Source organism: Triticum urartu, chromosome 2, assembly GCF_003073215.2.
Source record: "Triticum urartu cultivar G1812 chromosome 2, Tu2.1, whole genome shotgun sequence".
Classification (NCBI taxonomy): Eukaryota; Viridiplantae; Streptophyta; class Magnoliopsida; order Poales; family Poaceae; genus Triticum; species Triticum urartu.
In genome coordinates, this window is record NC_053023.1 from 90,918,321 (window position 1) to 90,931,294 (window position 12,974).

The window sequence follows — 12,974 nt, forward strand, 5'->3', positions numbered from 1 at the left end:
GCCTTTTCTCCCAACCTGGAGATAAAGTGGCTTAGAGCTGCCACGCAACCCGCGAGCTTTTGGACTTGTTTAAGGTCTGCTAGCATTGCCAATTGTGATAGAGCTCGGATTTTGGCTAGATTTGCTTCAATTCCTCTATTGGAAACGATGAAGCCCCGCAGTTTTCCAGCGAGGACGCCGAAAACGCACTTTTCCGGATTGAGCTTAATGTCATATGCGCGGAGGTTATCAAATGTGAGAGGTAAATCGTCTATTAGTGTTTCGACGCGCCTAGTTTTGATGAAGACGTTGTCCACATAAGCTTCAACTGTCTTGCCGATCTGTTTCTCCAGGCATGTTTGAATCATGCGTTGGTATGTGGCGCCGGCGTTCTTGATCCCGAAGGGCGTTGTGTTGAAGCAGAATGGCCCATATGGGTAATGAATGCTGTTGCAGCTTGATCGGACTCCTTCATTTTGATTTGATGGTATCCGGAATATGCATCAAGGAAGCACAGTGAGTCATGTCTTGTGGTATTGGTCAATGCGGGGGAGGGGGAAGGGATCCTTAGGGCAAGCCTTATTCAGGTCTTTCAAATCGACGCACAACCGCCAGGATTTGTCCTTCTTTGGTACCATCACCAGGTTTGCCAGCCAGTCCGGATGTTTTATTTCTCTGATGAATCCGGCCTCAATTAGCTTGGCCAGCTCCTCCCCCATAGCTTGGCGTTTGGGCTCGGAAAAGCGCCATAGTGCTTGTTTGATTGGTTTGTATCCCTTTAAGATATTAAGGCTATGTTCGGCCAGCTCACGTGGGATTCCAGGTATGTCTGAAGGGTGCCAGGCGAATATATCCCAATTTTCGCGAAGGAAATCCCTTAGTGCGGCATCGACCGTTGGGTCTAGTTGTGCCCCAATAGATGCTGTCTTCTTGGGGTTCATTGGGTGGACCTGGAATTTGACTATTTCTTCTGCCGGTTTGAAGGAGGTGGATTTGGGTCGTTTGTCTAAGATCACATCGTCCCTATCCACCGTGGAGCACAGTGCGGCTAATTCTTCGGCCGCGAGGGCTTTAGATAATGCCTCAAGGGCCAGGGATGCAGTTTTGTTTTCGGCGTGGAGTGCTATGTCCGGATCACTGACAATAGTGATTATGCCATTTGGTCCGGGCATTTTGAGCTTCATATACCCGTAATGAGGTATAGCTTGGAAGCGTGTAAAAGCATCCCGCCCCAACAGGGCGTGGTATCCGCTACTGAAAGGAGACACTTGGAAGGTGATTTCTTCAGACCGATAATTCTCCCATGTGCCGAATACCACGTCAAGTGTGATTTTTCCCGCACACCGCGCCTCCCGACTGGGAATGATTCTTCGGAAGGTCGTGCTGCTTTGCTTGATGCGGCTCCTGTATATTTCCATTTTGTGGAGTGTATCCTCATAGATGAGGTTTTGTCCACTGCCACCGTCCATGAGGACCTTGGTGAGTCAAAAGCTGTCCACGATGGGGCTGAGGACTAAAGCGGCTGGGGCTCGGACTGTCTTGTATTTTGGTTCGTCGCCGGCATTAAAGGTTATAGCCGTGTTGTTCCAAGGGTTTACTGTGGCGATTTGACAAACTTCGGCGAGGCCGCGAAGTTTTTTCCCTTATTGTTTGAAGCGAATGTCTCCAAGACCGTCAGTACTCTAGGGTCGTGGTCTTCTAGAGGGTGTTGCTTTGGAGTGTTTTTAGTAAGGATGTCCTCGCCGCTTTTGGTTACCTGCCGGAGTATCCAACATGCTCTAAGGTTGTGGGTTGGTGTGGTATCCGTTGTTGTGTGTATTTTGCATGGGCCATCGAGCCATCCTTCCAGAATGGTTCCGCGCCGCGTAATGGGTTGTTATTTCTAGGGCTATTGGACTAGGTGCATCACTGGGATGCGCCCTTTTCGCCTGGACCAGTGGTTGAGTTAGGACCGATGGCTCCCAACAAGCTGCCTGATCCCTCCAAGTGCTTTCTGATACGTCTCCGACGTATCTATAATTTTTGATTGCTCCATGCTATATTATCTACTGTTTTGGAGATTATTGGGCTTTATTATCCACTTTTACATTATTTTTGGGACTAACCTACTAACCGGAGGCCCAGCCCAGAATACTTGTTTTTTGCCTATTTTAGTGTTCTGAAGAAAAGGAATATCAAACGGAGTCCAAACGGAATGAAACCTTCGGGAATGTGATTTTCTCACCGAACATGATCCAGGAGACTTGGACGCTACGTCAAGCAACCAACAAGGAGGCCATGAGGTAGGGGGCGCGCCCTCCACCCTCGTGGACCCCCTGTTGCGCCACCGACGTACTTCTTCCTCCTATATATACCTACGTACCGCCAAACGATCAGATACGGAGCCAAAACCCTAATTCCACCGCCGTAACTTTCTGTATCCACGAGATCCCATCTTGGGGCCTGTCCCGGAGCTCCGCCGGAGGGGGCATCGATCACAAAGGGCTTCTACATCAACACCATAGCCTCTCCGATGAAGTCTGAGTAGTTTACGTCAGACCTACGGGTCCATAGTTATTAGCTAGATGGCTTCTTCTCTCTTTTTGGATCTCAATACAGAGTTCTCCCCCTCCCTTGTGGAGATCTATTCGATATAATCTTCTTTTGCGGTGGGTTTGTTGAGACCGATGAATTGTGGGTTTATGATCAAGTTTATCTATGAACAATATTTGAATCTTCTCTGAATTCTTTTATGTATGATTGGTTATCTTTGCAAGTCTCTTCGAATTATCAGTTTGGTTTGGCCTACTAGATTGATCTTTCTTGCAATGGGAGAAGTGCTTAGCTTTGGGTTCAATCTTGCGGTGTCCTTTCCCAGTGACAGTAGGGGCAGCAAGGCACGTATTGTATTGTTGCCATCGACGATAACACGATGGGGTTTTTATCATATTGCATGAATTTATCCCTCTACATCATGTCATCTTGCTTAAGGCGTTACTCTGTTCTTATGAACTTAATACTCTAGATGCATGTTGGATAGCGGTCGATGTGTGGAGTAATAGTAGTAGATGCAGGCAGGAGTCGGTCTACTTGTCTTGGACGTGATGCCTATATACATGATCATACCTAGATATTCTCATAACTATGCTCAATTCTATCAATTACTCAACAGTAATTTGTTCACCCACCATAAAATATCTATGCTCTTGAGAGAAGCCACTAGTGAAACCTGTGGCCCCCTGGTCTATCTTCATCATATTAATCTTCCAACACTTAGTTATTTACTTTGCTTTTATTTTATTTTGCATCTTTATCATAGAAATACCAAAAATATTATCTTATCATATCTATCAGATCTCACTCTCGTAAGTGACCGTGTAGGGATTGACAACCCCTTATCGCGTTGGTTGCGAGGATTTATTTGTTTTGTGTAGGTGCGAGGGACTCGCGCGTAGCCTCCTACTAGATTGATACCTTGGTTCTCAAAAACTGAGGGAAATACTTACGCTACTATACTGCATCACCCTTTCCTCTTCAAAGGAAAACCAACGAAAAGTGCTCAAGAGGTAGCAAGAAGGATTTCTGGCACCGTTGCAGGGGAGGTCTACGCAGAAGTCAACATACCAAGTACCCATCACATACCCTTATCTCCCGCATTACATTGTTTGCCATTTGCCTCTCATTTTCCTCTCCCCCACTTCACCCTTGCCGTTTTATTCACCCTCTCTCTCTCTCTATCCTCCCTCTCTTCCTCTATTTGCCTCTTTTTTCCCGTTTCTTGTTTGCTTGTGTGTTGGATTGCTTGCTTGTCTCGATGGCTCTTCCTTGATTTTGTGATCATCACCTTAAGAGGTTAGAAGAAATCGAAAGCAACATTGGGAGTTTTATGGTCTTGCAATTTGAGCATAATAGTTTCTTTAGAAATGAGCTTAAGGGACAAAAAAGCTTTATGAGTTATATGAATAAAGAGCTCGATGATATGTCTAAAGAATTTGATGGTTTGAGATCCCAAATTGCTTGTCTTGAGAAGTTAATAGCTGAAGTTTCGGATGAGCAGGCTACCTTAGTTAATAAGATGGCCGCTAAAACGGAAGACCATGAAAATAAAGATGAAGATATATAAGTTATTGATGTGTCCCCTATTTAATCTTTGTTTTGTAATATGAATCTTGATAATGATGGGACTGAATATGGTCCACCTTTACCTAGAAGGTGTTCCAAAATTTCGGAGGTTTTAGATCTTGATGCTAAAATTGATAAAAATGGGATTGAAGAAGTTAAAACTCTATATGTTAATGAACCTACTATTTTGGATTTCAAGAAATATAATTATGATAATTGCTCTTTGATAGATTGTATTTCCTTGTTACAATCCGTGCTAAATTCTCCTCATGCTTATAGCCAAAATAAAACTTTTACTAAACATATCGTTGATGCTTTGATGCAATCTTATGAAGAAAAACATGAGTTTGAAGTTTCTATCCCTAGAAAACTTTATGTTCAGTGGGATCCAACTATTAGAATTAAAATTAAAGATCATGAATGCTATGCTTTGTGTGATTTGGGTGCTAGTGTTTCCATGATTCCAGACTTTATGTGATTTGCTAGGTTTCTGTGATTTTGATGATTGCTCTCTAAACTTGCACCTTGCAGATTCCACTATTAAGAAACCTATGGGAAGAATTAATGATGTTCTTATTGTTGCAAATAGGAATTATGTGCCCATATATTTTATCATTCTTGACATAGATTGCAATCCTTCATGTCCTATTATTCTTGGTAGACCTTTCCTTAGAACGATTGGTGCAATTATTGATATGAAGGAAGGAAATATTAGATTTCAATTTCCATTAAGTAAAGGCATGGAATACTTTCCTAGAAATAAAATTAAATTACCTTATGAATCTATTATGAGAGCCACTTATGGATGGCAATACCGAGATCTATCCTTGCTTTTTATGCCTAGCTAGGGGCGTTAAATGATAGCGCTTGTTCGGAGGCAACCCAATTTTATTTTTATTCCTTGCTTTTTGCTCCTGTTTAGTAATAAATAATTTATATAGCCTCTGTTTTGGTTGTGTTTTTTGTGTTTAATTAGTGTTTGTGCCAAGTAGAACCGTTGGGAAGACTTGGGGAAAGTCTTGTTAATCTTGCTGTAAAAAACAGAAACTTTAGCGCTCACGAGAACTGCTGCCATTTTTATTTGGAAAGTGATATTTAGTTAATTCTTTTTGAATATGATTAATAGATAAATTCCTCACGTGCATCAGTTTATTTTAGAATTTTTCGGGTTCCAGATCTTGCTCTAGCTACAGATTACTACAGACTATTCTGTTTTTGACAGATTCTGTTTTTCGTGTGTTGATTGCTTATTTTGATGAATCTATGGCTAGTAAAATAGTTTATAAACCATAGAGAAGTTGGAATACAGTAGGTTTAACACCAATATAAATAAATAATGAGTAAATTACAGTACCTTGAATTGGTATTTTGTTTTGTTTCGCTAACGGAGCTCACGAGATTTTCTACTTTAAGTTTTGTGTTGTGAAGTTTTCAAGTTTTGGGTAAAGATTTGATGGATTATGGAACAAGGAGTGGTAAGAGCCTAAGCTTGGGGATTCCCATGGCACCCCCAATATAATCTAAGGACACCTAAAATCCAAAGCTTGGGGATGCCCCGGAAGGCATCCCCCCTTTTTGTCTACTTCTATCGGTAACTTTACTTGGAGCTATATTTTTATTCACCACATGATATGTGTTTTGCTTGGAGCGTCTTGTATGATTTGAGTCTTTATTTTTGTTTGTTTACCACAAGCATCTTTGCTGTACACACCTTTTGAGAGAGACACACATTATTCGGAAATTATTAGAATATTCTATGTGCTTCACTTATATCTTTTGAGTTATATAGTTTTGCTCTAGTACTTCACTTATATCTTTTAGAGCAGGGTGGTGGATTTGTTTTATAGAAACTATTGATCTCTCATACATCACTTAGATTATTTTTAGAGTCTTAAATGTCATGGTAATTTGCTTAAATAATCCTATATGCTAGGTATATGAGATTAATAATAAAATTCATTTATGAGTGTGTTGAATACTAAGAGAAGTTTGATGCTTGATAATTGTTTTGAGATATGGAGATGGTGATATTAGAGTCATGCTAGTAGAGTAGTTGTGAATTTAATAAATACTTGTGTTAAAGTTTGTGATTCCCGTAGCATGCACGTATGGTGAACCGTTATGTGATGAAGTCGGATCATGATTTATTTATTGATTGTCTTCCTTATGAGTGGCGGTCGAGGACGAGCGATGGTCTTTTCCTACCAATATATCCCCCTAGGAGCATGCATGTAATACATTGCTTTGATAACTTTTAGATTTTTGCAATAAGTATGTGAGTTGTTTACGACTAATGTTGAGTCCATGGATCATATGAACTCTGACCCTTCCACCATTGCTAGCCTCTCTAATACCGCATACCTTTCACCGGTATCATACACCCACCATATACCTTCCTCAAAACAGCCACCATACCTACCTACCATGGCACTTCCATAGCCATTCCGAGATATATTGCCATGCAACTTTCCAACATTCCGTTTATTATGACACACTCCATCATTGTCATATTGCTTTGCATGATCATGTAGTTGGCATTGTATTTGTGGTAAAGCCACCATTCATAATTCTTTCATACATGTCACTCATGAGTCATTGCATATCCTGGTACACCGCCGGAGGCATTCATATAGAGTCATATTTTGTTCTAAGAATCGAGTTGTAATTCTTGAGTTGTAAGAAAATGACAGTGTGATGATCATCATTATTAGAGCATTGTCCCAAGTGAGGAAAGGATGATGGAGACTATGATTCCCCCACAAGTCGGGATGAGACTCCGGATGAAAAATAAAATAAAATAAAAGGAGGCCATAAAAAAGAAGAGAAAAGGCCCAAATAAAAAAATATGAGAGAAAAAGAGAGAAGGGACAATGCTACTATCCTTTTACCACACTTGTGCTTCAAAGTAGAAGCATGATCTTCATAGTAGAGAGTCTCCTTTGTTATCACGTTCATATACTTGTGGGAATTTTTCATTATAGAACTTGGCTTGTATATTCCAATGATGGGCTTCCTCAAAATGCCCTAGGTCTTCGTGAGCAAAGATGCACACCCACTTAGTTTCTTTTTGATCTTTCATATACTTATTGCTTTAGTGAATCCGTTGCATGGCAATCCCTACTCACTCACATTGATATCTATTGATGGGCATCTCCATAGCCCGTGTATACGCCTAGTCGATGTGAGACTATCTTTTCCTTTTTTTGTCTTTTCCACAACAACCATTCTATTCCAACTATAGTGCTATATCCATGGCTCACGCTCATGTATTGCGTGAAGATTGAAAAAGTTTTGAGAATGTCAAAAGTATGAAACAATTGCTTGGCTTGTGATCGGGGTTGTGCATGATTTAAATACTTTGTGTGGTGAAGATAGAGCATAGCCAGATTATATGATTTTGTAGGGATAACTTTCTTTGGCCATGTTATTTTGAGAAGACATAATTGCTTAGTTAGTATGCTTGAAGTATTATTATTTCTATGTCAATATTGAACTTTTGTCTTGAATCTTTCGGATCTGAATATTCATGCCACAATTAAGAAGAATTACATTGAAATTATGCCTACTAGCATTCCACATCAAAAATTCTATTTTTATCATTTACCTACTCGAGGACGAGCAGGAATTAAGCTTGGGGATGCTTGATACATCTCCAACATATCTATAATTTTTTATAGCTCCATGTTATATTATCTACTGTTTTGGACATTATTGGGCTTTATTATCCACTTTTATATTATTTTTGGGACTAACCTACTAACCGGAGGCCCAGCCTAGAATTGCTGTTTTTTGCCAATTTTAGGGTTCCGAAGAAAAGGAATATCAAATGGAGTCCAAATGGAGTCCAAACGACTTGGACCCTACGTCAAGCAACCAACAGGGAGGCCACGAGGTAGGGGGCGCGCCTACCCCCTCAGGCGCGCCCTCCACCCTCGTGGGCCCCCTGTTGCTCCACCGACATACTTCTTCCTTCGATATATACCTATGTACCCCCAAACGATCAGATACGGAGCCAAAACCCTAATTCCACCGCCGTAACTTTCTGTATCCATGAGATCCCATCTTGGGGCCTGTTCCGGAGCTCCACCGGAGGGGGCATCAATCACAGAGGGCTTCTACATCAACACCATAGCCTCTCCGATGAAGTGTGAGTAGTTTACCTCGGACCTACAGGACCATAGTTATTAGCTAGATGGCTTCTTCTCTCTTTTTGGTTCTCAATACAAAGTTCTCCCCCTCTCTTGTGGAGATCTATTCGATGTAACCTTCTTTTGCGGTGTGTTTGTTGAGACCGATGAATTGTGGGATTATGATCAAGTTTATCTATGAACATTATTTGAATCTTCTCTGAATTCTTTTATGTATGATTGGTTATCTTTGCAAGTCTCTTCGAATTATCAGTTTGGTTTGGCCTACTAGATTGATCTTTCTTGCAATGGGAGAAGTGCTTAGCTTTGGGTTCAATCTTGCGGTGTCCTTTCCCAGTGACAGTAGGGGCAGCATGGCACGTATTGTATTGTTACCATCGAGGATAACAAGATAGGGTTTTTATCATATTGCATGAATTTATCCCTCTACATCATGTCATCTTGCTCAAGGTGTTACTCTGTTCTTATGAACTTATTACTCTAGATGCATGCTGGTAGCGGTCGATGTGTGGAGTAATAGTAGTAGATGCAGGCAGGAGTCGGTCTACTTGTCTTGGACGTGATGCCTATATACATGATCATACCTAGATATTCTCATAACTATGCTCAATTCTATCAATTGCTCAACAGTAATTTGTTCACCCACCGTAAAATATCTATGCTCATGGGAGAAGCCACTAGTGAAACCTATGGCCCCCGGGTCTATCTTCGTCATATTAATCTTCCAATACTTAGTTATTTACTTTGCTTTTATTTTATTTTGCATCTTTATCATAAAAGTAACAAAAATATTATCTTATCATATCTATCAGATCTCACTCTCGTAAGTGACCGTGTAGGGATTGACAACCCCTTATAGCGTTGGTTGCGAGGATTTATTTGTTTTGTGTAGGTGCGAGGGACTCGCGCGTACCCTCCTACTGGATTGATACCTTGGTTCTCAAAAACTGAGGGAAATACTTACGCTACTCTGTTGCATCACCCTTTCCTCCTTAAGGGAAAACCAATGCAAGTGCTCAAGAGGTAGCACTTTCCATTGGGATGTACTTCTGTACGATAGTTGCCAAGTCAGCGAAGTGTAGTATGCGGCGGCGACTAATGGCGTTGAGGATTCCTTCGTTCGTGAAATTATTGCGGAACGCTGATATCGCTTCCTCGTCGCGGCAATCTTTAACCTTGTCCTTGACAAGGAGGAATCTGGCCGAGAAGTGGTGGACCATTTCCTGAGACTGTTGTTGTATGCTCGTGAGAGTGCTTATGTCTGGGCGGGTGGGTGGAATTGGATTTGGACCCTGACCCGATCGATGATCCGGAGTCTGAAGTTTTTTCAGACTTAACAGTCCGGGCTCCAAAGTATCTTCTGGTTGCCTTTGCCCATCATCTGATTCAATGTTCGGAAGGCCGGTCACCTCTTTTTGTGGGTGGGTATCCGGCTCTGTAGAGTCGGCAATTCGGATGTAGTCCGTCTTTAGTATAGGGGAAGAGTCGCCGTGTTGCTCCTCGACTACCGCTATCTGGTGGGTGATCAGTGGATATTTGATTTCTCTTTGGTCGGGTTTGAGCCCGATCCGATCGTAATCTGTTGCGATTCCCAGGGCGGCGATACGATCAAGGAGCTCGTTTAAAGATGAAAACTCCGCCGGATCCATCTGCTTGGAGTATTTGGGATCGATACAAAGAGGATTTTTGATGGCCCGAGAGGTCATCGTCGGCTTAACGACCGAACGAGCGGTCATGGTAAAGATGCCCAACCAGAGGGTTTGGCCTGGGTCCAATTCTCCTCTGGTAGTAATATTGTCTTTAAGGATGAGGCGTGTCATCGATCCTGTCGTCGACGGCACAGTGGAACTCTCAATGAAAGCACCAATGTCGGTGTCAAAACCGGCGGATCTTGGGTAGGGGGTCCCGAACTGTGCGTCTAAGGTCGATGGCAATAGGAGACAGGGGACACGATGTTTACCCAGGTTCGGGCCCTCTCTATGGAGGTAATACCCTATGTCCTGCTTGATTGATATTGATGAATACGAGTATTACAAGAGTTGATCTACCTCGAGATCGTAATGGCTAAACCCTAGAGGTCTAGCTTGTATGGCTATGGTAATGAATATCTCCCCCTCTCCGGACTAAGTCCTCCGGTTTATATAGACACCAGGAAGATCTAGGCTTAAACAAGGTCGGTTACAAAAAAGGAATCTACATATTCAGTCGCCAAGCTTGCCTTCCACGCCAAGGAGAGTCCCATCCGGACACGGGTGCAGTCTTCGGTCTTCGTATCTTCATAGCCCATCAGTCCGGCCCATGGCTGACACGCCGGACGCCCGAGGACCCCTTAGTCCAGGACTCCCTCACCTCCTGCGGCATATCTGCTGACGAGGGGTCGCCCATCAGGACCTCAAGCATCGTTCTTCGCGCCTCGGGCGAAAGCCCCGACTCGTGAAGCCTCATGCGATCCTGGCCGCCGGACAGGGCCCACATCGGCCGGGAATCTCGCTGGAGTGGGGCGACGCGGCGTCGGGGGAACTCCTTCATCACCATGAGCACATTCACGCCAAGATCTTTCAGTCTCTTCAACCAGAGCGAGACGAAGGCAAGGCGGGGGTCCGCGAGCTTCTCGTGGCCCCAGCCAGAGCTGGGAACGGCGGGCGCCAAAGGGGGTGAGAGCAGGGGGCTGAGCACACCGACGTCCACAAACACCCACCGTGTCTGAAACTCGCTTGTGGATGGTGAAAGCTCAAAATCAATCCCCAAGCCAGCCGTCACAGCCACGGCCTAGAAGCTCAAGCATCCCGAGCACTGCCGAGGGCTAGCCAGGTGCAGCGAGAAGAAATGGCGCAATAGGGCCATGGAAGGGGGAATGCCCACCATGGCCTCACAGACGAAAGCCAAAATGGCGAGAAGGGAGACTGATTGGGGATCTAGGTGCAACATATGGATCTGATAATGGGAGAGCATGAAGTTGAAGAAGGTGGGGAAGGGAGGAACCAGACCAGCCCACAGGGCGTCAATTAAGAATTGGACTTCGGTGGTTGTCCTGTCGACGGAGGCGCGGGATGCGGGCCAGGCCGCCGTCTTCCCCCATTCGTTGAAGTTAGCGGCGAGCACAGGGTGCACCTTGTCCATGGCTTCCTGGTTGAGCACCAACGACAGGCCTACGGCGGGTTCAACGGCTGGGGGTGGCCCGGCTGAAGACTGAGACTTCTTCTTCCCCTTCCCCGTTCACCGGGGCGCCATGGCAACAAGGAGGGCCGAGCTTGGGACAGATTGGAAGAGGAGGTTATTGTTTCTGAAAGGCGGGAGAGTTGGAGGGGCGCGTCATCGGCAATGGGGCAATAACTGTGTAAGTCACGACGGTCACCAAGCTAGCCAGGTATCAAGGCTCCATGGGGAAGCGGGGCTGCCCATGTCCCGTCAATCGCCATGCGTCAACCGAGGCCGCAAGCTGTTGGGGCTCGGGGCGCTCTGCACTTGCCCCTTGGCTTCGCCTCCAAGCCATGTTCGAGCGCGCCTTGGGCCCGAGGGCTACTATCGTCGTCCTGGGAACGGCGGTCCCCAGACATGCCTGCCTGCGGCCCACGACGTGGCTCCGATAGCGGCCCCGTAAGGCCCATCTTCACCAGCAAACACTCAAGAACCTCGCGAGGGGCCGAGCTTCGCGAGGCGGACGACGTAAGACCTCCTCGGGGGCGGCCTCACCAGGCTGGCTCGCGAGGGGCGAAGAGATCAAGGGAAGGGGCACCTCATGAGTTTCCTGTGACGCAAGCCATGACGACCGGGGGCAGGCGGGCACCAATGTGCACAGTGTCCTCGTTTCCTCTTTGGTGCTAAAGAGGCAAGCGCAGGCGAGGAGTCCCGAGGCATCAGGCAAAGGTTTCCATATCAGTGCAACGAGACCAAGACTAGCAGGACGGCAGGACGGAGGTCACCATGGAGCCCAGGACGGCGTCACCACCAGAGCCTTTGGCAGGCGAAGACCACCTTTAGTCAGGATAACTTGTACTAGTTGTCTCCCTTCAAATTTGGCCGTTGTGGCATCCCTTCCCTCCAGCATTTGGGAAGAGGACCAGGGCCTCTATAAATAGGGCTAGCCACCATAGGAGGAGAGGACGAACGGATCCGAGGCCATTCATATCATCCTCATCCCAACAACTCACCAAGCTCAAGAGCACCTATCCTTAGGAGGCAGTTCTTCCCTTGTAACTGTTCATCCTCAGCCCAAGAGGCAATCCACCACACCACACTGGAGTAGGGTATTACACAACATCGGTGGCCCGAACTAGTATAAATCTTGTGTCCCTTTGTTGTGTGAGTTCGACGCGCTGAGTCTTGAGATCGCGGTGAGGGAGAGTGCAAAGGGGGAGGAGAGATCTTTGTGCGCACCCCAGTGTTCGAACATCAAGGGTTTTGCCAGCACTGGAGTACATAGCTGCTTCGGAAGCAGCAAATGAACAAGTCTAGATGAAGGAGTTCATATCCGATCTAGGTGTAATACCTAGTGCATCGGTTCCAATGAAAATCTTTTGTGACAATAGTGGGACAATTGCCTTGGCAAAGGAATCCATATTTCCCAAGAGAACGAAGCACATCAAGAGATGCTTCAATTCCATCTGCGATAAAGTCAAAGAGGGAGAAATAGAGATTTGCAAGATACATACGGATCTTAATGTTGCAGACCCGTTGACTAAGCCTCTCTCACGAGCAAAACATGATCAGCACCACCATGGGTGTTAGAACCATTACTATGTATTC